Here is a 27,278-nt window from a genome sequence, read left to right as displayed (position 1 = left end):
ACCATAACATGGTAGAATTTAGCATTCAGTTTGAGACTGAGAAACTTGGGTCAGAAACAACTGTGCTAAACATAAATAAGGGTAATTACAAAGGAAGGAGGGCAGAGTTGGCTGGAGTGGACTGGGAAAGGAGCTTAACAGAAAAGGTGTTTGATAAACAATGGCAGATGTTTAAGAAAATAGTTCATACCTCACATCAAATATATATCCCAGTAAAGAAGAAGGATTCTAGGAAGGGGATAAACCAACCATGGTTAACCAAGGAAGTTAAGGATAGTATCAAATTGAAAGAAAAAATATAGAATGTGGCAAAGATTAGTGGTAAACCAGAGGATTGAGAAAGTTTTAAAAACCAACCAAAAAAAAAAATCAAGAGGAGAAAATAAACTTTGAGGGTAAACTAGCATATAATATAAAAATGGACTGCAAGAGCTTCTTTAAATGTATAAAAAGGAAGAGAGAGGCCAAAGTGAACATAAGCCCCTCAGAGAATGAGGCTGGGGAAATAATAATGGGGAACCAGGAAACGGCAGAGGAGTTGAACGGATAATTTGCATCAGTCTCCGTGGTAGAAGGCACTAATAGCATTCCAAAAATACGAAATAATCAAGGGGAAAAAGGGGGGGAGGGAATAAATACAATAACCATCGCTAGAGAAAAAGTAGTAGGGAAACTAATGGGGCTAAAGGCCGATAAGCCCCCTGGACATGATGGGTTGCATCCTAGGATATTAAAGGAAGTAACTACAGAGATAGTGGATGCACTGGTAGTAATCTTCCAAGAGTTCTTGGATTCTGGAAAAGCCCCAGAGGATTGGAAAACTGCCAATGTAACACCCTTATTCAAAAAGTGAGGGGGACAAGAAAGAGGTAACTATAGATCAGTTAGCTTAACATCCGTCATTAGGAAAATGTTAGAGTCTATTATAAAGGATATAATAGCAGTGCATTTAGAAATCAAGCAGAGTCAGCATGGATTCATGAAGGGGAAATCATGCCTGACAAATTTATTAGAATTCTTTGAGGAAGTAACAAGCAGGATAGATAAAGGGGAACCAGTAGATGTAATATATTTGGATTTTCAAAAGGCGTTTGATAAGGTACCGCATATAAGGCTACTTAATAAGAGCCAATGGTGTTGGGGGTAGTATATTAGAATGGATAGAGGATTGGCTAACTAGTAGAAGACAGAGGGCAGAATTTTCTGGCTGATGTGCGGGCGCGGCATCGCGATATTTCAGTCGGCAGGCGCGCACAGCAGCGGAACGCGCACCCGCCATTAATTAGAGGTCTCGTTAAGGCCCTGAACTTGCCAATTGTCGAGGATTTTGAGGGGCCCATGCGAACTTCGGGTCAGCGCACGGGCAGGCGGGTAGGAGATTTTTTAATGAACTCATGCAGTGTCGGGATATGTGGACTCAGAGGGGTTGTTCATGTTTTCCATGAAGTTTTAATTACTGAAAGTGTTTTAAAGTTGACTGTGTGATTGTTAGCAGTTCTCATCGATTTCCACAAGCTTTTTGTGTACTTTGAAACCAGTCTGCAGACAGTAATCTTTCTCGGGCCTGCAGCTTTCCGGAGGCCTCCATTTAGCCTGGGGATATGGGTTCTGACATCTCCACTGGAGGCAGCTCCTGTGAGGAGGAAGAGATGGATAGAATAAGGAGAAGGCCAGGACTGGACAATCAGCCTCCAGGGGAGCCACCTTTGGGAGGCCAGGCGCAGGCACAAGGGGCGCAGGGCCAAGAGGTTGTCCAAGGTTCAAGGGGCTGCAGAAGATGCCACTATCCTGCTGCCAGGGTATACAGGCGGCGAAGCAGCCACCTAAATATGATTGAGGTGCAGTGCCGAAGGAGGCTCCGACTCTCAAGGGAGACAGTCAACTATATCTGTCAGATGATTTGCCCTGAGATCTCCCCTAACTGTGTGGGTGGACACCCCATGCCGGCAGCTCTGAAGCTCACAGTTGCCCTCCACTTCTATGCATCTGGCTCCTTCCAGGGCTCGGTGGGTGATCTTTGTGGTGTCTCTCAATCAGCTGTCCACACTGATGTCAAACAGGTTACAGACGCTCTGTTCAGACGGGCATTGACCTTCTCAGGCACAGCGAGTCAGAGGCTTAGCAGCCATTGCTGGCATCCCCCGCGTCCAGAGTGCAATAGACTGTACACATGTGGCCATCAAGGTGCCAGCAGGTGAGCCCGGTGCCTTCATCAACAGGAAGGGCTTCCACTCCATGAACGTGCAGATAGTGTGTGATCACAGGATGTTGATTCAGCAAGTCTGTGCAAAGTACCCAGGCAGCTCCCACAACGCCTAAATCCTCAGACACTCCCAGGTGCCGGGGCTCTTCACTGCTCCGGCTCGGCTGGTTGGTTGGCTGCTGGGTGACAAGGGCTATCCCCTGTGAAGGTGGCTCATGACGCCAGTACGCCGTCCAAGAACAGAATCTGAGCAGCGGTACAATAGGAGCCAGGGCACCACAAGGGCTGTGGTGGAGAGAGCCATTGGTCTTCTCAAGATGCACTTCCGTTGCCTGCACCACTCAGGGGCGCACTCCAGTACCCCCCAGATTGCATCTCTGATGGTGGTAGCATGTTGTGCTCTGCACAATCTTGCGCTGGAAAGGGAGGATGCAGTTGACGATGAAGACCTTGATGCCCTGGATGAGGCTGCACATGATGAATCCAGCAGTGGCTCAGAGGATGAGGAAGCACAGGGCGATGATGAGGGCTACAACAACGACCCGCATTTACACCAAGGAGGCAGGGACACCTGGGACAATTTAATCCAACAAAGTTTCAGCTAACTCCACACACATGGATCAGCAGGAGCAGCATTGCCTGGCGCTTCCACAAGTGGCACTTAGGTGCTACATCTTCCACCTCATCAGCTGCAACTAAGGGCTTAGTGCAGAAACATCAATGTCCACTCAAACACTCATGATATGCCTGTGAAAAAGACAAGTGTAGCACAAAGGAAACACCCTCAGCCATGGTCAGAAACTTTATTATGTCCAACATTAACAGAAACGTCTCCATTGCAAACATAAGTATATTTTTCCCCATTCTAAGGCCAACATAAAATCACCAGTGACATACCTGTTGAGTGCCGAACGTGCCCTATGTTTTCGTTTGCAGGTGCTTCATCTAGGTGCCGCCCCATCGCTCGGAGTGGCTTGTGGGACAGCCTGCTGACTCTGCTGCCCTGTTGGCATCGATGACCTTGGCGGGCGTCCTCTGGCCCATGGAGCCTGCGATGGCCCCGCCTGGGAAGGAATGGCCAGTTCCAGAACTGGCACCTCCCCAGTTGTCGTAGCCTCAATGGAAGAAACGTTGACTGGCAGAGGGGCGGAGGAGCTGCTGCCCTCATCCGGAGCGCCCTGAGCGGAGCTCGCAGCGACAACAGGCGGCTGCTGCACCGACGTGAGGTCCCTTTTGACCTCCCTGCTCACCGCAGTTGCCTGGGCACCGAGTGCCGACGCTTGGTGCCCACAACATCTCCCACATTAGGAATGACCACCCGTGGCCAGTACCGCTGTCAGGGCTTGCAGGTCAGAGCGTAACCCAATCAGAAGATTCTCCATCTGATCGAACCCCCTCTCCATGAGAGTCGCCAATCTCTTATTGGAGGAAGCCTGAAGCTCTGCCCTGAGGTTCATGCCTTCATCTGCACTCTGCCTGGACTCCTCCATCGCAGAGACCAACTGAAGCATACCCTCATGCAACCCTGCCAGATGCAAACGCGATTCCTGCCGCTTGTCCTGCAGCTGCTGCATTGGTGACATCTCCAGAGGCACATCATCACTGCCCAACTCAGCATGTGCCTCTTCTCCTGCAGCTCTTCGGCTGCTGGCGCCAACGGCACTCTCTGTCCGTGCCATCTCCTCCAGCGATTGTGAAGTGCCCTCTCCACTGTGCCCCGGGACACTAGCCAACGTGAATTCCCCACTGAGGTGTGTGTGTCTGCGCTGGTGCCTGGCTGGCTGAAATGATGTGCCACAAGTTGCACGTGTTGGGCCTCACGTCTGGGGGTGGGGGCGGGGGGGGTGGGGGGAGGATGGTGGCTGCGGTGTCTTTGGGCGCGGCCATGCGGTGGTGATGCTGAAATTAACAACAAGGACAGTGCATCAGTTAGCGTTCAGCCAGTTGAACCTTTCATCCCTTTCCCCCCCGGCCTCATAAGTTGCTCACCCTTCAAGGAGACAAACATTGGTGGGGTGGAAAAGAGTCAAGAGGAAGCCCAAACGTTAGACAGGCTGGTCAGATGGCCTCAGGAGTGCCACATGGCATGTTATGTGCCATTGGAGTGGGGAGAGTGCAGAGGTACCTGACCCGAATCACAGAATCACAGTGCAGAAGAGGCCCTTAGGCCCATCGAGTCTGCATCGACACGTGAGAAACACCTGACCTACCTACCTAATCCCATTTACCAGCACTTGGCCCATAGCCTTGAATGTTATGACGTGCCAAGTGCTCATCCAGGTACTTTTTAAAGGATGTGGGGCAACCCGCCTCCACCACCCTCCCAGGCAGCACATTCCAGACCGTCATCACCCTCTGGGTAAAAAAGTTTTTTCTCATCCCCCCTAAACCTCCTGCCCCTCACCTTGAACTTATGCCCCCTTGTGACTGACCCTTCAACTAGGGGGAACAGCTGCTCCCTATCCACGCCCCTCATAATCTTGTACACCTCGATCAGGTCGCCCCTCAGTCTTCTCTGCTCCAACGAAAACAACCCAAGTCTATCCAACCTCTCTTCATAACTTAAATGTTTCATCCCGGCAACATCCTGGTGAATCTCCTCTGCACCCCCTCCACTACAATAATGTGGCGACCAGAATTGCACACGGTACTCCAGCCATGGCCTCACCAAGGTTCTATACAACTCCAACATGACCTCCCTACTTTTGTAATCTATGCCTCGATTGATAAAGGCAAGTGTCCCATATGCCTTTTTCACCACCCCACTAATGTGCCCCAGCTCCCCATTGGAACCTGCGGTCTGAGCACACCTGCCTCTGCGAATATTTTTCCGTTCTCCACAGGAGTCGCTAACCTGCTGGGCTGGCCTTAATTGGCCCATCCGCAGAAAATAGCGGCGTGGCCCGTTTCGGCGGCGGCAATCGGCTGCCCGCCCGACTGCCCACCAAGGGCAAAATTCTGGCCAGAGAGTTGGGATAAGGGGGGCATTTTCAGGATGGCAACCTGAAATGAATGGAGTGCCACAGGGATCAGTGCTGCAGCCACAATTACTTACAATATATATTTATGACTTGGATGTGGGAAATGAATGTACTATCACCAAGTTTGTGGGTGACACAAAAATAGGTGGGAGAGCAGGTGGTGAGGATGACACAAAGAGTCTACAGAGGGCTATAGACAGGTTAAGTGAGTGGGAAAAAAACTTGGCAGATAGAATATAATGTGGGAAAGTGTGAGGTTATGTACTTTGGCAGGAAGAATAGAGGAGCTGAATATTATTTAAATGGAGAAAGACCACAAAAAGCTGCAGCGCAGAGGAATTTGGAGGTCCCCGTGCATGAATTAGTAAAAGCTAGCATACAAGTTCAGCAGGTAATAGGGAAGGCAAATAGAATGTTGGCCTTTATTTCAAAGGGAATGGAGAATAAAAATAGGAAAGCCTCGCTAAAACTATACAAGGCACTAGTTAGACTACACCTAGAATACTGTGAACAGTTTTGATCCCCGATATAAGGAAAGATATACTGTTATTGGAGGTAATCCAGAGAAGGTTCACTCGGTTGATTCCAGGTATGGAGGAATTTTCTTACGAGGAGAGGTTGAGTAGGTTGGGCCTGTACTCATTTGAGTTCAGAAGAATGAGAGGTGACCTTATTGAAACATATAAGATTCTTAGGGGGCTTGACGGGTAGATGCTGAGATGTTTCCCCTTGTAGGAGAGTGTAGGACCAGAGGGCATAATCTCAGTGTAAGGGGTCGCCCATTTACAACAGAAATGAGGAGGAATTTCTTCTCTCAGAGGGTAGTTAATCTGTGGAATTCTTTACCGCAAAGGGCTGTGGAGGTTGGGTTGTTAAGTAAATTCTAGGCTGAGATAGACAGATTTTTAATCAGTAAGGGAATCAAGGGTTGTGGAGAAAAGGCAGGAAAGTGGAGTCGAGGATTATCAGATCAGCCATGATCTCACTGAATGGTGGAGCAGACTCAGTGGGCTGAATGGCCTACTTCTGCTCCTATGTCTTATGGTCTTATAGATAGGTTAGGGGAGAGGGCAAAGATCCGGCAAATGGAGTATAATGTGGGAAAATGTGAAATTGTCCATTTTGTCAGGAAGAATAAAAAAGGAGCATATTATCTAAATGGTGAGAGATTGCAGAGCTCTGAGATGCAGAGAGATTTGGGCATCCTCGTGTATGAGTCGCAAATGGCTAGTATGCAGGTACAGAAAGTAATTAGGAAAGCTAATGAAATGTTATTGTTTATTTTGAGGGGAATTGAATGCAAGAGTAGGGAGGTTATGCTTCAGTTATACAGGGCATTGGTGAGACCACATCTGGAGTACTGTGTACAGTATTGGTGTCCTTATTTAAGGATGTGAATGCGTTGGAAGCAGTTCAGAGAAGGGTTACTGGACTAATACCTGGAAAGGGCTAGCTGTCTTTTGAGGAAAGGTTGGACAGGCTAGGCTTGTATCTGCTGGAGTTTAGAAGAGTAAGAGGCAACTTAATTGAAACACATAAGATCCTGATGGGATTTGACAGGGTGGATGTAGAGAGGATGTTTCCCATTGTAGGGAAATCTAGAAGTAAGGGTCAAAATGTTTAAAAATAAGGGGTTGTCCTTTTAAGACAGAGATAAGGAAACATTTTTTCTCTCAGAGGGTAGTGAGTCCTCGGAACTCTCTTCTTGAAAAAGTGGTGGAAGCAGAGTCTTTGAATATTTTTAAGGCAGAGGTAGATATATTCTTGATAAGCCAGGGGGTGAAATGTTATCAGGGGTAGGCAGGAATGTGGAGTTGAGGTTACAGTCATATCAACCACAATCTTACGGAATGGCAGCGCAGGCTCGAGGGGCCGAGTGGCCCACTCCTGCTCCCAAATTGTATGTTCGTATCTTCGTATGTCAGAATTTCTTTTTACATTGTTTATAAACATTTAAAATGTGCTTACTAATTATTTGTATGCTCTGCAGAGCCATTATAAGATATATTGTCATAGGTTTTAGAGAAAAATAAATGCTGTAGAAATTAAATTTAAAGGTACCAATGCTAAAAACTGCTTGAAAATATTGGTAACATTCCAGTTCAGTAGCTAGTCTGTCTTACTGCAGCATTTTAGTGTGCTAATTAGTATCATGTCTTTGTATCCATTATGTATCAATTATAAGATAGAACAGCTTTAGTGTGCAGGGCAAGTAAAGATCTGTACTCTGAGCAATAAACATAATTTTAGAAGTGGATCATTTATTACTCCACATAACTATTAAGTTCAGCAGGCAACATTGCTCATTGTTTATTGCAGCATGTAATTTTTTGCTGCAAAATATTGTGGATTAATGATTCCTCCTGTGACTGTGTAATGGCACGGGATACGTTTGTGAAGATTCCCATTATTTGATATTTACAGCTAAATCATAAATACATCTTATAAACTCTAGAGGGTATAGGCCTAGTCAACTCAATCTCTTCTCATAGATTAATGCATTCCTCCCAGAAACCAGTCTACTGAACTGTCGTTGCAGTCCCTCCAAATCAAATATATCCTTCCTTGGATAAGGAGGCCTAAACTATACACAGTGCTCCAGCTGTAGCCTCACCAAGGTTCTATATGATTTCAGCAAGACTTCTTTAGTCTTGTACTCCAATCCCTTTGTAATAAAGGCTAACATACCATTAGCTTTCCTGATTGCTTGCTGCACCTTCAGGTTAACTTTTTGTGGTTTGTGTACAAGGGCACCCAGGTCCCTCTGAATACTAACATTTTCCAATCTCTCACCATTAAAAAATATCCTGCTCTTCTTTTTTTCGACTAAAATGGATAACTTCACTTTTCTCCATGCTAAATTCTATCTGCCATGTTCTTGCTCACTCACTTAGCCTGTCCATATCCTTTTGCAGCCTGTTTGTGTCCTCCTCACAGTTGACTTTCCCACCTAACTTTGCATTGTCGGCAAACATGGATCCGTCCCTGAGTCCATATGGACTTATCTGTCCATAAGTCATTGATATAGATCATAAATAACTATGATAGAAGGAGGTTCATGTGGAGAATAAACACAGGGCCAAATGGCTTGCCTTTGTACTGTAAAAATTCTATTATAGGCAAGGAATCTTGTGGTAACCCATTAGTTATAGCCTATGACCCAAAAAATCACGCGTTAATTTCTACTCTCTGTTTCTCTCCATTATCCAATCCTCAGTCCATGTTAATACATTACTCCCAAAGCCATGAGCCCTAATTTTATGCAATAACCTCAAAATCCAAATATACTACTCCATTAGTTCTCCCTTATTTACCCTGCTAGTTACAACCTCAAAAAACTCTAACAGACTTGCCAAACACAATTTCTCTTTCATATATGTATATTAACACTGCCCAATCATATGATTTTTGAAGTCCCTGTTATCCTAATAATATAGTAGCATTTTCTCCACTATTGTTATCAGGCTAACTGGCCGATAACTTTTCCTTTCTTATTTTCCTCTCTCACCTTTTCTAAATAATAGACTGACAAGCACAATTTTTCAATCTAAAAATTCATGAATTGAGAGAACTTTGGAAAATCATAATTTGGGCATCTGCGATGTTCTCACCTAAATCCTTTAAAGTCCTGGGATGGAAACCATCTGGCCTTGGGCACTTGTTGATGCTAATTTTGTTGAGTTCCAGTCTTGATACAATCATTGTTATCTTGGGATGTCTGACAAGCTGACTTCTTTCTCTACTCTAAATACTGACATAAAGTAATTATTCAGTATGATTGTTATTTCTTTATTTTCATTGACAATCCTTTAGAGGTATAAACTAGATCAGCAACAATACTTAACTTTCCACTACTGATCTACAAAAAACACACTTGGACAGAAATGATGTACTGAGATACCAAGATGCCATTGATGCATCATCAATTGCGATCTTGGAATAGTTCAGTAGTTCAATGTTACAGCACCAAAGGAGGCCATTTAGCTCATCATGCCTTTGCTGATTAAATGATTTTGGGTGTGTGGAAAACTTACAGCCAATAGGAACTGAAAATAGCAGCAGCCTGAGGCAACCAGTGTCATAATATGACTTTAAAGGATAAAGAGCATGACATCACCAGAAAGGAGGTATGCCATCCGATCCAGTTTAGTTTCACTTTTGCTTTTAAGCAGAGCACACATAGACATCTCTGCTGCTGGCGTTTTCAAGCTTTATACCCTTGTATATCTATTCTCATGTACTAGGCACAAATGAACCAACAATGTGTTTGCCCAATCCCTTATGAGTGATTAGTGCCTTTATATCATTATAAAAACACAACAACCAGCAGGTGCACTGTAAGAATGTTGGATTTTCAGCATTAAATTCAAATATTGGGAAAAAAGAATAATTATACAGAGCTAGAAGGCTTTTAACCAAAGCCAAAAACTATCTTAAAATATTAAGTGTTTTAGCTCACTAGTTAATTGCTTATTACTAATTTTTTTTCCTGTGATAATTATTTTTTTATTCCCGTAGCTGAATTATAATATGACTAGGGATCATAAGGGCAGTTATTAAGCTCCTCACAGCTACCTTGACTAAACTTCATGATCTGGATCACAGTCAGAACTGCAGGACCCACACATGGGAATGTATTTTTCTGCAATCACTTTTAGCTAAAAAGTAAACCTGTTCTAAACATTGAACTTGCAGCTACTTTTTGCGAAGTGAACACAGGAAAATATACTGCGCATTTCTTTTAACCTTCAAGAGTATGATTGTGGGAATATTCAAGTACCACCCGGGTTCTTCCATTCTAGGGGGAAATAAAGGCAATGCACTTAGTTACACAGCATGGCTTCCAATGCTTCGATACTTTTTCTGTTCAACTAGTTGACCAATGATATGCACCCTGATGCTACACAATTAAAACACTTTTACATGCGACTAAGATTTTTGGTAGCTTGGTGGGCTATAACAAAAATTAGGTTTTCCTTTCAGTCATTTCTCTTCACTGATCATAAAATGATCTAAAATAGTTAGGTACTGTTGTCCCATAGAAATAACCAACATGGAAACAGTGTTTTGCTTATTTTAATAATTCACTAAGCTGTGGACTGCATATTGAAATCTTGCCAATCAAGTTCTCCAAACATGTATGCTGTGTCTTTCTCACCTCAAAACATGCACTCAAAATGGCTGTCAATTGATGTGTTGCTACTGTTTCTGCAACAATGTAAAATGCAGATAATTGTAGGACACTGGCATGTCATCTTTCACAAATAAGGAGAACCCAGTATTCCCAGTTGTTATGTCTTGTGTTCCCCAGAAGTTTTAAATAATCACATATTTAGACTCAAACGCTGTAGCTTCATCAAATGCATTTCTCAAATCACACCACCTGCTACGGACTGATACATTGTTAGTTCAATAGACAGACTGTAGAGCAGTAGTGAGTGATGTGGCACTCTGGATGCTTATATATACATATGCATTAATGTATAGTTCCTCAATCATACAGATCAGCCATGATCTCATTGAATGGTGGAGCAGACTCAATGGGCCGAATGGCCTACTTGTGTTCCTACGTCTTATGGTCCTATATTGCAATAAAATAACAATATAACATTCTTGTTTCTTTAAAAAATAATGCCTCTTTATATAAATATATCTGTTCCAATCATTAACTTTTAAAATATTATATCTCAACTAAAAATAAATTAATGATTGGTGCTTATAATTAAATTGAACACCTTAAGAGTCTTTTATACTTTGTTTTCTTTTCTCAAAACCATTATTCACAGTATAACTTAGGTGGTAAAATGTTGTGCCTCTTCATCTGAGTTAAGCAGCATGCTGCAGCCAATCTTTGGCCTTTGAAGAGAGGCACTGCATTATGATTCAGCAGCTTATGTTTCTTTTCCAACCATCTATGTGCCTGCCTTCCACCAGTTTCTCAGCTTCCTGCTGTGCCTGCTCTGCTTGGCTTCCTGCATTTTGCTATTCCCCTTTTAAATGTTCCAGCACTTCTCACAATTATTGGTCTCCAGTAAATCATTCCCTGACTGTGATATAATGTTAAGCTCCATCTGCGTTTCGCTAACTTGCTGTCTGAACTCAGCACTGTCATTCTTTTCTTTTTCCAGCTCTTCTGTTTGAAGCATGTACTGTTGAAGTTTTGAACTGAGATTCAAGATCTCCCTCTTGGATGTCGCCTCTGCTAACTGTACTGCTTGCAGTTACTTTTCCATATGCTCCTTATTTTCAGTGTGCCACGTTAGGCCCTGCTCAGCCTTCAGTCTTTCCAGGTCAGCAACTTTATTCTCTAGTTCTGACTATTCGTCTTGGAGTGCTGTAAGTTTCTGGAAATCTTCTTTAGTTGCCTGAACTTTCGGAGTTAGTTCCCTTTCCTTTTCCGTCAAGGGCTCTTCATGTCTTTCAATATTGGCCTTGAGAATTTCAATATCTAACTGCAAGCCATTAATTTGGCTTTGCATGTTATCTCTCGAAACAATGGAATTTACCCAATCTGTTGGCGCCTGTGACTCTGGCAATCACTTTCTTGGTTCTGTTTCGAGGGTGTTTTTCAGTGAAGTACTATGTTCAATCCTCAGTGACTCCAATTCACCTCAAGGTTTAATGAGATCAGCTGCAGCTCTTTGCAACTATTCAACGTCAGGAAAGTAAGACCATCTCTTTCAGTGACATAGAGCATGCAGTTAACATCTTTTTGTTTGTGCGTCCCTCTGATTTGGGTTGTCGAATCTCATTTCCACCACATGCCTTCAGCATGATATTGCTCGGCTTCAGAACATCTTTCTTTGAGTACCCACTTCCTTTCAAATTTTCAGGAAAGATCTTCTGGTGTAGTTTGAGTGGGATGATGTTGCTCGGCTATCAAGCTTCAGATTTATCATTGGGAGCTTACAGATTTGAATGCTTATGGGAATTTCTTTTCTCTGGGAACTGTTGCATCTAGCCATTTCATGCAGTGTATGGTTCCTATGTCTATTGTGTTCTCAAACTCACCATCATCTTCCAGGGTGTGTATGATTTTTGTTTCCTTTCCTTCTCAATCGCTCTGTTGCTCTGCCTTTGTAACTACTTTACCATCTTCTTTCCTTATTCTGCACATCCTTTTCCAGTGATTGGACCTTCCACCAGCTTTATAGTTTGTTCCATATGCAGGTCATTTCCTGCTGTCTGAGAACTCATGTGATCATCCACAGCTCTTGCACACCTTTCTCTGCCTGGTATACATTCTTTTTTGCTGTTTCACTGCATCAACCCTGCTGCCTTTTCCTTAATTGCCTCTCAGTTCATTCTGAGCTGGAACTGTGCATTCATTGCTGCTGTGGGGCCGCCTTTTCGATTTCACACATTTCATTCAGCTTTTCTCTCTCTCTCTGGCACTAATTCGGGTTGATTTTTCTCAACATAATTCAGTATTTATTTCATTGTCATTCTTTGGTTTTACTCACAGACACCTGCTGCCACCATCTTGTGGTTCCCAGCAGTTTGAAATAATCATTTTTAGACTCAAATGCTGGCACTGCATTGAATATACTTCTCAGATCACCATGTGACCATGAAACCATTGTGCTTTGTCATAAAAACGCATCTAGTTCACTAACATCCTTTTGAGGTGGAAGTCTGCCATCCTTACCTGGTCTGGCCTACATGTGACTCCAGACCTACAGCATTGTGGTTGACTCTTAACTGCCCTTTGAAATGGGCTAGCAAGCCACTCAGTTGTATCAAACTGCTATGAAGTCTAAAAGGAATGAAATCGGATGGACCACCTGGCATTGGCCTAGGCACCAGAAGCGACAATGGTGCCCCAGCACTGTTGACCCAGCCAAGTCCACCTTACTGACATGAGGGCCTGTGCCAAAATTGGAGAGCTGTCTCACAGACTAGACAAACAACAGCCTGACATATTCATATTCACAGAATCATACCTTACAGACAATGTCCCAGACACCACCATCACCATCCCCAGGCATGTCCTGCCCCACCGACAGGAGAGACCCACCAGAAATGGTGGCACAGTGGTATACAGTCGGGAGGAAGTTGCCCTGGGAGTTACCAACATTGACTCTGGACCTCATGAAATCTCATGGGGAAGGCAACCTCCTGCTAATTACCACGTACCATCCCACCTCAGCTAATGAATCAGTGCTCCTCCATGTTGAACATCACTTGGAAGAAGCATTGAAGGTGGCAAGGGCACAGAATGTACTCTGGGTGGGAGACTTCAATGTCCATCACCAAGAGTGGCTCGGTAGTGTTACGATCCCAGCTGATGTTAACACTGGACAAGTCAGATCCCAGGATGAAACTTGACTTGCTAGATCCTAACTTAGAAACTGTGGAGGAAAGTCACTGAACAAATTCACAGGACTCTGCTGATGACCTTTTAAAACAAAGATCTCAATACCAACACAAGAAAATGATTCAAATCACACTATTCCTTTACTTCAGTAATATCTTACACACACATGCAAATACAGTAAGATTAAACAATTTACAATACCTATCTTATACTTTAATATTCAGGGTAAGCATGAGGTATGTGCGAATAAACAGATGAACTGTGGTCAGACAAACAATACTCTAAAGTAAACGACAGATGTGACCAAAGCAGATTCCATGGATTTCTCAACAACCCACCCAGGCATTTGTCACATTGTGAACCAACCAGTCTCACCGAAACTTTGTCTTTCTCATGAGGGTTTCCAATCTCCACATTTGAAAAACTTGCCTTGGAATTCTCTCCAAATGTCACCCCCATTCAAGATAGCTTCAACAAAGATTCACCTCCATGGTTTCAATCTCACCTTCTGAGATTTCTTTCCCCTGGATCTCCGAGTACACTCAAGCTTCACCTCCAAAGCACAATTTCAGATCTTTAGCCATGCCAAGCAGAATACTACTGCTCAAAAGGCCTGCAGTAAGGAGTCACCAAACTTTGACTGCCTCCTCAGATCTTCAGGGCTTCTCTCAAGCCCACCTTGCTTCAAGTCTGCTCCTTGCAGCTCTCTCTTTAACACAGAGCCTATTGCTCTGCTCCTTTCTTTTAACTTGACTTCTAGGAACCTCTTTCTGAATCCTGTCTTTGATCCTGCCTGGGACTTTCTTATGGGACCACTCTCTGTTCCCCTCCCCGTGTCCTGCTCCCTGGGACACTTTCTTGGTAATGGTGCACCTGTCAGGTCACCTGATCTGCAGTCTGGCGCCATTTCACTTTGCTTTCACACAGGTGCACGGGGCTAATTCCCAGCTTGAAGATGCAAAAGCAAAAGAACTGCACATGTCCGGCCATTTCGCAGCCGGTGCATGCGTGAAAAGCCCAAGGCTCACTAGGAACTGGAGTTCCCAGCCACCAACTTTAAGTCAAGGTAAGTATTTGCATTTCATATAGCAGCACCAATATTGACGGAACTGGCTGAGTCTGAAAGGACATAGCTGCTAGTGCGGGTCTATGGCAGGTGCTAAGGGAACCAACAAGAGGGAAAAACCTACTTGACTTCATCCTCACCAATCTACCTGTTGCAGGTGCATCTGTCCATGACAGAATCGGTAGCAATGAACTCTGCACAGCCCTTATGGAGACAAAGTCCCGTCTTTACATTGAGGATACCCTCCCTTGTATTGTGTGGCACTACCACCAAGCCAAATGGGACTGATTTCAAACAGATCGAGCAACTAAAAACTAGGCATCCATGAGGTGCTGTGGGCCATCAGCTACAGCAGAATTGTATACAGCTACAATCTGTAACCTCATAGCCCGGCATATCCCTCACTCTACCATTACCATCAAGCCAGGGGATCAACTCTGATCCAATGAAGAGTACAAGAGGGCATGCCAGGAGCAGCACCAGATGTATCTAAAAATGAGGTGTCAACCTGGTGAAGCTACAACACAGGACCACTTGCATGCCAAACAGCGAAAGCAGCAAGTGATAGACAGAGCTAACCTACAGATCAGATCTAAGCTCTGCTACATCCAGTCTTGAATGGTGGTGGACAACTAACAAGAGGAGGCTCCACAAATATTCCCATTCTCAATGATGGGGAGCCCAGCATACGTGCAAAAGACAAGGCTAGAGCATTTGCAACAATCTTCAGTTAAAAGTGCCGAGGGGATGATCCATTTTGGCCTCCTCCTGAGGTCCCCAGCATGCCAGTCTTCAACTAATTTGATTCACTCCACGTGATATCAAGAAACAGCTGAAGGCATTGGATACTGCAAAGGCTATGGGCCCTGACAATATTCCAGCAATAGTACTGAAAACTTGTGCTCCAGAAATAGCCACACCCCTAGCCAAGCTGTTCCAGTACAGCTACAACACTGGCATCTACCCAACAATGTGGAAAATTGCCCAGGTATGTCCTGTCCTCAAAAAGCAGGACAAATCCAACCCAACTAATTGCCACCCCATCAGTCCAATCGCGATCATCAGCAAATTCATGCATGGGTCGTCGACAGTGCTACCAAGTGACTTTTACTCAGCAATAACTAGCTCATTGATGCTCAGTTTGGATTTTTCCAGGGTCACTTAGTTCCAGACCCCCTTGGCTGAAACATGGACAAAAGGACTGAACTCAAGAGATGAGATGAGAGTGACTGTCCTTGGCATCAAGGCCACATTTGACCGAGTGTGGTTTCAAGGAGCCCTAGCAAATCTGGAGTCATTGGGAATCAGGGGGAAAATTCTCCATTAGCTGGAGTCATACCTAGCACAAAGGAAAATTGTTGTAGTTGTTGGAAGTCAATCATTTCAGTCCCAGGACATCACTGCAGGAGTTCTTCAGGATAATGTCCTCAGCCCAACCATCATCAGCTGTATCATCAATGACATTCCTTCCATCATAAGGTCAGAACTGGGGATGTTCGCTGATTATTGCGCAATGTTCAGCACCAGTCGCGATGCCTCAGATACTAAAGCAGTCCATGTCCAAATGCAGCAAGACCCGGACAACATCTAGGCTTAGGCTGATAGGTGGCAAGCAATATTCACACCACACAAGTGCCAGGCAATGGCCATCTCCAACAAGAGAGAATCCAACTATCTCCCCTTGACATTCAATGGCATTACCCTCACTGAGTCCCCCACTATCAACATCATGGGGGTTACCATTGGCCAGAAACTGAACTGGACTAGCCATTTAAGTACTGTGGCTACAAGAGGAGGTTGGAAGCTGGGAATTCTGCAGAGAGTAACTCACCTCCTGCGTCCCCAAAACCTGTTCACCATCTACAAGGCACAAGTCAGGATTGTGATGGAATGCTCTCAATTTGTCTGGATGAGTGCAGCTCCAACAACACTCAAGAAGCTTGACACCATCCAGGACAAGGTAGCCCGCCTGATTGGCACCCCATCCAGCACCTTAAACATTCACTCCCTCCACCACTGATGCACAGTGGCAGCAGTGTGTACAATCTACAAGATGCATTGCAGGAGTTCACCAAGGCTGATTTGACATTAAACATGCAACCCCTACCACCTAGGAGGACAAGGGCAGCAGATGCGTGGGAACACCACCACCTGCAATTTCCCCTCCAAGCCAAGACTTGGAACTATATCACCTTTCTTTCAGTGTTGCTGGGTCAAAATCCTGGAACTGCCTCCATAACAGCACTGTGGGTGTACCTACACCACATGGATTGCAGTTGTTCAAGAAAGCAGCTCACCACCACCTTCTCAAGGGCAACTAGGGATGGGCAATAAATGGTGGTCTAGCCAGCCATATCCACATCCTTTAAAAGAATTTTTAAGAAGTGCTGTAGACTGATACAGAGGTCCATACATAGTCCTAGTTGTGAGTGATGTGGCACTCTGGATACTTATGTATGCATACGCATGAGCATATAGATCCTAAGTTATATTAAAATCATATAACAATACAATACCAATCACCTTCCAAATCAAAGAATTGCTCCTATTAATATAATGTACATCCGTTGTATTTTACAATACTTTATAAGTAAAAGAAAGCGTGGTTTCTTAATATTGCTCATAAGCTCCCTTTCGTTCACTGTGAATTCCTAACTTGGAATATTCTTTTATGTCTGACCTGCAACACTAGTTGTCTAGGGGTTGGAAGACATCAACTATATTAATATTTGCATCAAATCAATTATTTTCCTGTACATTTTTCCAGCAAGTTTAAGTGCCCCCTGTAGAAATGGTACAGCGTGCCCAGGACTTGGCTGCCACAGACTTCATGCAGAAAGATTGGAAGGAGGGAACAGACTTCCGAACACCCCTTTCTATTTTTTGTTCCTTTCAAATGCTGCCCCCTGTTACTGAAGCTATCTGCATAAATTACAATAATGTAATTTGAATAACGTGAAGCATCTGAAAGCTCCAAACATGTTTGTCGTAACGTTGGTGACTTCCGCAATCATTGGAATAAAACAATGATGCGCCGATCCCTTTTAAATTCCTCGTTTGTGCTCAACCACATCTGGACATCTTAATCTTTGTAAAATCGATATCTCACCACGATCGTTTTATAATTGTAAATTAGAGATGATCTTATCAGTTCTTTTTTTTCGCTTCTGTGTACGTTTTATACCAACACGGCTGTTCTAAGCAAAGTGCAAGCGCATCATTGAAATGCAGAGCGTGTCACATCTGTCAATTATATTCAGGTCAATTCTAATTTCGGTTCTGATGTTAGAGAGGAATTAAGTTCAAAACTCCAAGCCTGCAGTTAAGTTCGGACTCTGGAGGATAAGAGGAAATAAGCGCTGCAAGATAAACTAATCATCTAAAAACCATAATTATATGAGGTATCTTTGTACAGCAGGCTGTTTATACGAAGCATTTGAATTGAGTTTGAAATGAAAAAAGCATATCTATGAAAGTGGTAATAATTTTTTTGTCATCTCACCCCGGTCAGGGGTTGCAGAATTCATTAGCACAGATTAATACATTATGTACAAAGTAGTTGAGATATCTAATAGCGAATGCAGCGGTTCAGGGATTGCTAATTCTGTGCTGAATGCCATGCGTGGATAATATTTGGTCTATGATTTTTTTTAATTTGCAGAGGAGTCCAAGGATACAGGGAATAAAGCAAAACCCAAAACAGATCATAGAGCTTTGCCCTTCCTGGCCAGCAAACTGAATTGTTTTTAGACTAGTGAAGAAGGCTAATTATCCTGGGCACAAGGAGACAGACGGAAAATAATAAGATTATGGAGAATAATTTACTGATATAATTACAACAAAGTTGGGTACACACAATCGTCAAATACATGTATTGCTTGACCCGGGCGAGGCAGTGAAACAAATCCTCCTTCTATAGCCATCATTAATATGTTTTTATCATCTCCAAGTGGTATTTGCACAGCCAGAGCAATTTGCATGTGTAATGTGGCTATACAAATTTTCAACAAGTTGATAATTCATGAAATGAGCTGGTAGCTTGGTCTGCCTTGCATACCTACAATTTAAAAGGTGGTAGAGGGGGAAAAAGATCTTAAATTAGCATTTCCTCTGACAATCCTCTACCTAATTGTTTTCAGGTTGCCATTGCACCTATTAGTTATGATGGTATAATTCATTTGCTTAAATCAATTTTTATTGGGATTAGTAACGTCAAGTCATTCATGGATGACACTTGTAAACAATGAGGCTGTATTTACAGCATAATATTGCCAACCTATATATGGACACACCATGAACCCCAACAATAGATGGTGTAATCTATTCTGAAACAACATTTTTAGGATTTTCAGATTGGTATGCAGTGTTGCTAATGCTGACTCTTTCCTGTGTGCTCAAACTCTCTTCTAATTTTGTTCTAATTTTAGGGAGCAATATTCTTTACGCTTTCACTATTTTAGGACATCAGGGAGGTGTTGAGTCATGAAGTGGTTGAGAGTGACGGTGAGCAATATTATATGGAGAAAAGGTTTTTATTTAAGATAAATGAGTTAGGAAGACAAAGCACTGGGGGCTTGATGAGATTCTGGGGGAGACAAGGGAAGAAAGAGCTAAGGCTTTTTTACATTTACATTTTGGGTTTAAAACCCTATTAAGAATTGATTGTACATCTCTCCTTGGGTAGGCTATTTGCTATTGAGTTCTATACAAATGACACCATTTTTATGATTCTTTTTTGATGGCTTAGTGAGTTTGGGCAAGGTAGTAAATAAGATGAAGTCTGATTTTTCTACAAAACAAACACCACTGCAATCCCCAGTGCAAATACAATGCAAATGGCATAACAAGCTGAGAGTTATGTTTTACTTCTGCAGCATTAACTTGCCTTCTGCAACTTTATGAAATGATGAAGCTTTGCGGAAGCTGAGGTTTCGTCCCTTTGCTGGTGATGGAGTAAAATTAGATATCAAGCGCAGAGCAAAAGTAATGAACCCAATGATCTTTAAACGTTAAATACTAAAGATGTTGGAAATCCGGTGAGAATTAATCAAAACATTAACCCTCTACCTCTTTCCATGGATTGCTGCCTGACTTGCTGAGTGTTTCCAGCATTTTCTGCTCTTATATCGTCAAAAGTGTTTAAAAAAATAAACGGTGGAGAAATCGCAGATTGTGTCTCCTGTCATGCCAGAGGATAAAAATATTTTTCTTAAATTTAAGGGAAAAATGTTGGGCAATGTTATGCTAATTGGATTTTGAAAACATAATTTAAACAGTATTTTCCCCTCTGGTTGTGGAGTTCTAATGAGGGGTCATCAAAAAAAAACTGGGACGAAGAAATTAAGAAGGCATCCCAGGAGAAATGTGTCTGTTGAAAGATTTGATGGGGCATGGAATGCTTTTCTACAAAAGGTGGTTGAGGCAGAAATTATTATCTCTCATAAGGTAAATGTAGATAAATATTTGAAGCAGAGAAAGATATAAGACTGCAGAGAGAGAACAGGGCAGTATATTATTCCAGTAAAAAGCTGGTACATACATAGTGGGCTAAGTAGCCTCCTTCTTGTTGTAAGCTTCTAATGGTTCTAATATCTGCAGTCAATAACTGCTATTCTCAGTGATTCATTTTTAAAGGATTGAAAACCTGTCCTATTAGAAGTCAGGCTAACAGCTCAGGAGGGAAGGAAAAGTCGTAGCACCATCTGAAAAAGAGCAAAACCCTGTACTTAATTCAGCATTGAAATCATGCTACCTATGTATTGACTGTAGCAGCTAACTACATTCCTAAGCTGTGTGTGTGGGCTGCAGCTGCTAACTGAATTGCTGCATTCTGTATGGGCTTAAGAAGGAACAAACTTATGTAGTCCCTGTTTTGTAAGCAAATATAGCACTTGATTTAAACAGCAATGAAATTAATAATCAGTTGATCTATTTTTGGTATTGATTGAAGGGTGAATGTTGGCTAGCATGCTGGCAGCATTCCCTATTGGTCAAATAATGTAACATGATCTTTTATGTCCACCTGAATAGGCAGACAGTATAATATCAGAATTGCCTGACTCAAAGGTGAGAATGCTACCAGTCAGCCAAACTAACGCTTGTGGCAGCTAGGCTTCTTGCATCAACTAATTGCATCGTATATGGACTGTAACAATTTCCTGCACTGCTGCACCTTGTGCATACTGGAGCAGCTATTGCAGCTCAGATGGTAGTATTCTTGCTCCTGAGTCAGCAGATTGTGGGTTCAAGTTCTACTCCAGAGACCTGAGAACAAAACGCTAGGCTGATGTTCCAGTGCAGTAGTGAGGGAGTGTTGCACAGTCAGAGGTGGTTTTTTTCAGATGAGACATTAAACTGAGGCCACGTCTCCTCTCTCATAGATGCAAAAGATCTCATGGCATTATTTTGAAGTAGAGCAGGGGAGTTATCCCCAATGTCCTGGCCAATATTTATTCTTCAATCAACATTCCAAAAGCAAATTATCTGGTCATCATCACACAGCTGTTGATAAAAGCAAAAAACTGCGGATGCTGGAAATCCAAAACAAAAATAAAAATAAAAATACCTGGAAAAACTCAGCAGGTCTGGCAGCACCTGCAGAGAGGAACACAGTTAACGTTTCGAGTCCGTATGACTCTTCAACAGAACTAAGTAAAAATAGAAGAGAGGTGAAATATAAGCTGGTTTAAAGTGGGGTGGTGGGACAAGTAGAGCTGGATAGAGGGCCAGTGATAGGTGGAGATAGCCAAAAGATGTCATAGACAAAAGGACAAAGAGGTTTTGAAGGTGGTGATATTATCTAAGGAATGTGCTAATTAAGGGTAGAAAGCAGGACAAGCAGATAGCCCTAGTGGGGGTGGGGTGGGGTGAAGGAATCGAAAAAGGCTAAAAGGTAGAGATAAAAGAATGGATGGAAATACATTTAAAAATAATGGAAATAGGTGGGAAAAGAAAAATCTGTATAAATTATTGGAAAAAAAGGGGCGGATCGGAAAGGGGGTGGGGATGGAGGAGAGAGTTCATGATCTAAAATTGTTGAACTCAATATTCAGTTCGGAAGGCTGTAAAGTGCCTAGTTGGAAAATGAGGTGCTGTTCCTCCAGTTTGCGTTAAGCTTCACTGGAACAATGCAGCAAGCCAAGGACGGACATGTGGGCATGAGAGCAGGGTGGAGTGTTGAAATGGCAAGCGACAGGGAGGTCTGGGTAATGCTTGCTTTGGTCTGTCCGCAGATACTGCCAGACCTGCTGAGTTTTTCCAGGTATTTTTATTTTTATTTTTGTATCACACAGCTGTTTGTGGGAGCTAACAGTGCACAAATTTCCTGCTGCATTTCCTGCATTGTAACAGTGACTGCATTTCAAGTCTTTCTGTTCTAGCTACACTGCTGCATCTTGTGTATGGACTGTCACAATTAGCTGTACTCCTGCACCATGTGTGGACTGCAGCAGTGTATGCACTGCCTCACCCTGTGGAGGTATACTAACTTTGATCAGTGGGCAAAAAGAGGGTGATCTCAAATGGGCTGGCGTTTCACATCTCATACGATTTTTTTCCCTTGTGGAGGGGGTCGGCTGTGTGGGTGGGGGGTTGGGGGCTCGTATGGTCTCCTACCCCATGCCCCTTGTAAATATTGTGCTCTCCCAATGACCCTGGAAACTAAAGCAGATATCAGTGTTAGAGGGTATAAATATCCCAACATAACCATTGGGATGCTGCCCATGGTGTTTTGGGACTCTATTTTAATAAAACCATACAAGTTTGCTTCGCAGATGGAGACCATTCAGCCCATTGTTCCTGCAGTCGCTATTTGGGGCATTTCAAGACTAGCCCACGGCCCACTCTCTCCTCATTGCTTCACACAGTTATCCAGTTTTCCTTTAAAAGATGCAATTAACTCTACCTCAACCCAAGAACCATTGCATGTTTTGTGATTACTTTTGACCTGGAATCAGTGTAGTAAGGGATATTTGTAATTTCTTTAAAATGACTAGGGAATCTGTAATTGTTTTTTAAGAATGTTTGAAAAGGTATTTTAAGAGTTTGTATCATTTGTAAAGGGACCCATCGTATTTTACTTGGATAATAAGAAATGCTGATCCATGTGACCTGGTGGCCTGGAAGCAGTATGGACAGGAAGGAAGTTAACATTTGCCAGCCATGTGGCTGGCAGGCAAAAAGGAGAGCTACAGACACAAATGAAAGCAGAAGGCACAAAGGAGGGCTACAAACAGAAGAGCTGGAGGGTGAAGGCCCAGATGCAGACAAAAAGAAAAAGCAGAAAGAGGAACACACTGAGTTCTTGTAAGGAGAAGATGAAAATCACTCTCAGAAAGAGGTCAGTTTTCTGCTTCATATAAAAGGAGGCAGGAACTCTTGCAGTACTGTGTGAGCTGGCTAAAATGGTATAAAACCCAGAAAGCTGTGTGAATTGCTCAGAGACACTAAGGAACTGGGTGTATTCACAGAAGTGGCCTGGGGTGCTATTGGTTAGTTGGTTGAAAAGGAACTCTAGGAAGCTACAACATCAGGATTGTCATGATCAAAAGGAGAGGGAATTCATAGAAGCGTGCCTTGTTGATGATAATCATACCCATGAAACTTGGAGCTGAAAGCTGTTTTTGGCTAGGGCTCCAGACCTGCCCTGCACGAATAAAGAACAGCATATTGTGGAACTGTGTACTGTGCATACATGCTGAAGAGGAATACTTCTGGTTGTGCAAGATGTATATTTCTTCTATAGACTATTTAAAGTGAAATTTACCTTTTTATTTGAAATATCATTTACCTGTTAATTCATTTTTAATTTAAGCTTATTCTGAGTCAAGTTTAAGTAAAAACTACATAAAGTGGAATCTTGTTGGTAATTTCTCATTTGAGGGTCATTTAGTAAATTTGATTATTTTAGTTTATGATTTCCCGACAGGGATCGTGACAGTGTCACCAACCCTCCGATTAAATAGAATTTACCTTAGCGGTGTCCTTAGTGTCTTTGTGATAATTTATTGTCGAGTACAAGAGAAACATCATTAACATTCCAGGCCAGAGATCTTTCATCAATTCTGATCATAAGTCACTGACCTGAAATGTTACCTCTGTTCCTCTCTCTACAGATGTTGCTTGACCTGTAGCGCATTTTCTGTTTATATTTTAGACTTCAAGTATCTACCATATTTATATAGTACATATATTCACTGTATATATACTGTTCCTCTGTCTGTCCATCTGTCCATCCAATCTTCTCATGCAGATTGTTGTTCCCATTAGATTTGGTATTCTTGTGAATCTATCCTGATGAGTGCAAGATGAAAAGCTTTGACAGCATGTCCCTTTTTTCAGCAATATTCAAGTTCTGTACTACCAAGCGACTATTTATCGACCATATTTTGATTTTGCACAAGAGAAGCATCGCTCAGTTTTATTAGTGTGAGGTAATAATTGAATCTCCTTTCCTTCAGTAAATCTGACTCTTCAACATATGAACAGAGCACAGAACTAGGATGGATACAATAACAGGATGGTAGTTTTACCTATCAGAAGTTGAAGTGGGGAAAGATTGAGTATAAAGATGTCAAGGCATTCCAGTAAAAGTAAACCTATTTTAACAGAGGGAATTGATACAGCTTAGTAAATTGTTTGCCTGGAAAAACATAAGGTGACATTGTTAGAGCTACAAGTTTGTTAGAATTTTTGGGGTTTAGTTGAGAAACATCAATGCCAACTACATAGAAAGTAGTTGCTTTGCTTTCATACAGTGTTATTGCAACCTTCTTTCCCTCCCCAAAAACCTTAATGGAAGTTAAATACGCTACAAAGGATTTTGTTCCATATGTGAGTGCATTACACTGGACACTTCTGAATGAATGTAAGCAACTGCCTGTATATTTTATTCAGGGAATTAAAATTTCCGAAGCAGGGAAGCCTAAGATTTCTTTATTAAGACCCAGAGGACCAGAGGTGTTTTTTTTTACAGTACTTTCCTGGCCCTCTTCTGGTTCTGGTTTCAGATGCAGACAACTATGTCCTTTTGGGAAAGACTCAAATCCCTCAGTTGGCCTCAGGTTAATATTACAGCAGGGTCTCGATGATGTAATTGGAGCCCACTCTGCATATTTAATGAAGAGCTCTGCTAGTTTGGGTGGGTATCCTTGCAGCGTGAAATTTAAAATTGCAGTTAGCCCGATTGGGATGGGATAAGCACATTTATTTCATTTTAACTGCCTCTTCCCAATTACTGCCATTTAGGGGGAAGAATTAAAATTCCACCCTTTACCTCTGGAGGTAAATATTTTAGGACTAGAACTTATTATTACCTGCTGGGAGAATAAAAACACAACCAGGGAGTTGCTCATTTTTAATTCAAAGACTAAGAAAGGGAATTTTTGGAATGTTGGTCTTTGAGGGTGTTTATATTCTAATTTTAGCATCAGAGTGGAGCTGTTTTGCCTGGAGTGTAAACATCAAGTTGGATCTGCGATCTGATTCCACAGTGCACTCAGAATTTGAAAACAGAAATGCAAATCCCGTTGAGCAGCTTCAGTCTAGTTTCCAAGAATTTTGGTTACCAGCTGAAATTTGTTTAAATGTATAGCATTCACCTTGGTGTCACACTTGTGAGAATTTGAGTGATTAATGTCAGATTAAATCACCTGAATGCATTGTGAAAAACCATTGTTCATTATTATTGGTTTTGAAAAAGGTTGCGGTTAAAATAAAAATGCCAAAATATGATTAAATGTTTCAAACAAACTCCTATATATATATAACACATGTACATTACAAATCCAACTTCTGCACACATTTCCTATCTGAACCACTTGGTTTCCTGTTGTTACATTTTTCTTCCATTTTTCATGCAACCTTTTCCGTTATAAATTCACATGGCTAGATTATAATGGAAAATGGCTGAGTAAACAATTCACACTGGCTGTTGCTTTTCCAAATGCTTTGTGAAAATATTTGTCACGTGCTATTTTTTCTTAGTGCCCAGATTAATCTTCATTTTAAAAATTAAATAAGAGCATGCATTTAATACCGTCTTTTATATTCTCAGGATATGCCAGTGCCAATGAAATACTTTTGAAGTGTAGTCACTGTTATCAGAGTCATTATGGTACAAAAGGAGGCCATTCGGCCCATTGAGTCCATTCCATGTCATATACACAAATGAAGCGGCCAATTTGTACAGAGTAAGATTCCACAAAAAACAAGTAGATAAATAACTAGATGTTGGTATTGGTTGAGGGATAAATGTTAGCTAGAACACAAGGAGAATCCTCTCATTCTTCTCTGAGCATAGCACCATGTATCGGAGTAATAAGTACTACAGGTAGTTACAGTGCATTTTCAATGGAATGTGTGCTTCATGTACTGAAGTTAATGATAGAATCATCTAATAGTACAGCACAAAAAGAGGCCCCTCAGCCCATCGAGCCTGTGCCTGCTCTTTCAAAGAGCAATCCAGTTACTTCCACTCCCCAGCTCTTTCCCCAGACCCATGCAAATTTTTCAAATACTTATCCAATTCCATTTTGAAGCAACTATTGAATTTGTATCCACCACTCTATCAGGCAGTGGATGTCAAATCATGACCACTCACTGTGTAAAAACATTTTTCTCCGTTTGCCTGTGAGTCTTTTGCTGTTGACCTTAAATCTGTTGTCTCTACTTAGCAACCCTGTAACCATTGGAAATAATTTCTGTCTATTTATTTTTTTAAAAATCTTTAAGATTTTAAATACCTCTTTCAAATGTAGTTTTAGCCATCTCTGCTTTAAGGAAAGCAACCTCAGCTTCTCCAGGTAACAGCAATCTTTCATCTCTGCGACCATTCTAGTAAATCTCTTCTGTACCCTCCCCAAAGCCTTCAGATCCTTCCTGAAGTCTATTGCCCAGAATTATACACAACAGCTCACAACACTCGGGTCAAGCTAGTGTTTTTAAAAAAGGTCTGGCATAAGGTTCTGGCTTTTGTACACTTATGGCTGTACTCAATAAGCCCAAGATCTCAATATTCTTTTATTCATTCATGGGATGTGGGCTTTGCTGGCTGGGCCAACATTTATTGCCCTTCCCTAATTGCCCTTGAGAAGGTGGTGGTGAGCTGCCTTCTTGAACCGCTGCAGTCCATGTGGTGTAGGTACACCCACAGTGCTGTTAGGGAAGGAGTTCCGGGATTTTGACCAGTGACAGCGAAGGAACGGCAATATATTCCCAAGCCAGAATACTGAGTGATTTGGAGGGGAGCTTCCAAGTGTTGGTGTTCCCATGCATCTGCTGCCCTTGTCCTTCTAGATGGTAGCGGTCGTGGTTTTGGAAGGCGCTGTCTAAGGTGTCTTGGTGAGTTCCTGCAGTGCAACACACTGCTACCACTGTTCGTCGGTGATGGAGGGAGTGAATGTTTGTGGATGGGGTGCCAGTCAAGCGGGCTGCTTTGTCCTGGATGGTGTCAAGGTTCTTGAGTGTTTTTGGAGCTGCACTCATCCAGGGAAATGGAGGGTATTCCATCCCACTCCTGACCTGTGCCTTGTAGATGGTGGACAGGCTTTGGGGAGTCAGGAGGTGAATTACTTGCCAAAGGATTCCTAGTCTCTGACATGCTCTTGTAGCCACAGTATTTATATGGCTAGTCCAGTTCAGTTTCTGATCAATGGTAACCCCCAGGATGTTGATTGTGGAGGATTCAGTGATGGTAATGTTATTGAATGTCAA

This window comes from Cetorhinus maximus, chromosome 20 (genome assembly GCF_964194155.1).
Source record: "Cetorhinus maximus chromosome 20, sCetMax3.hap1.1, whole genome shotgun sequence".
Lineage (NCBI taxonomy): Eukaryota > Metazoa > Chordata > Chondrichthyes > Lamniformes > Cetorhinidae > Cetorhinus > Cetorhinus maximus.
The sequence above is the reverse complement of the archived record's forward strand: the minus strand, read 5'-3'. Positions refer to the sequence as shown.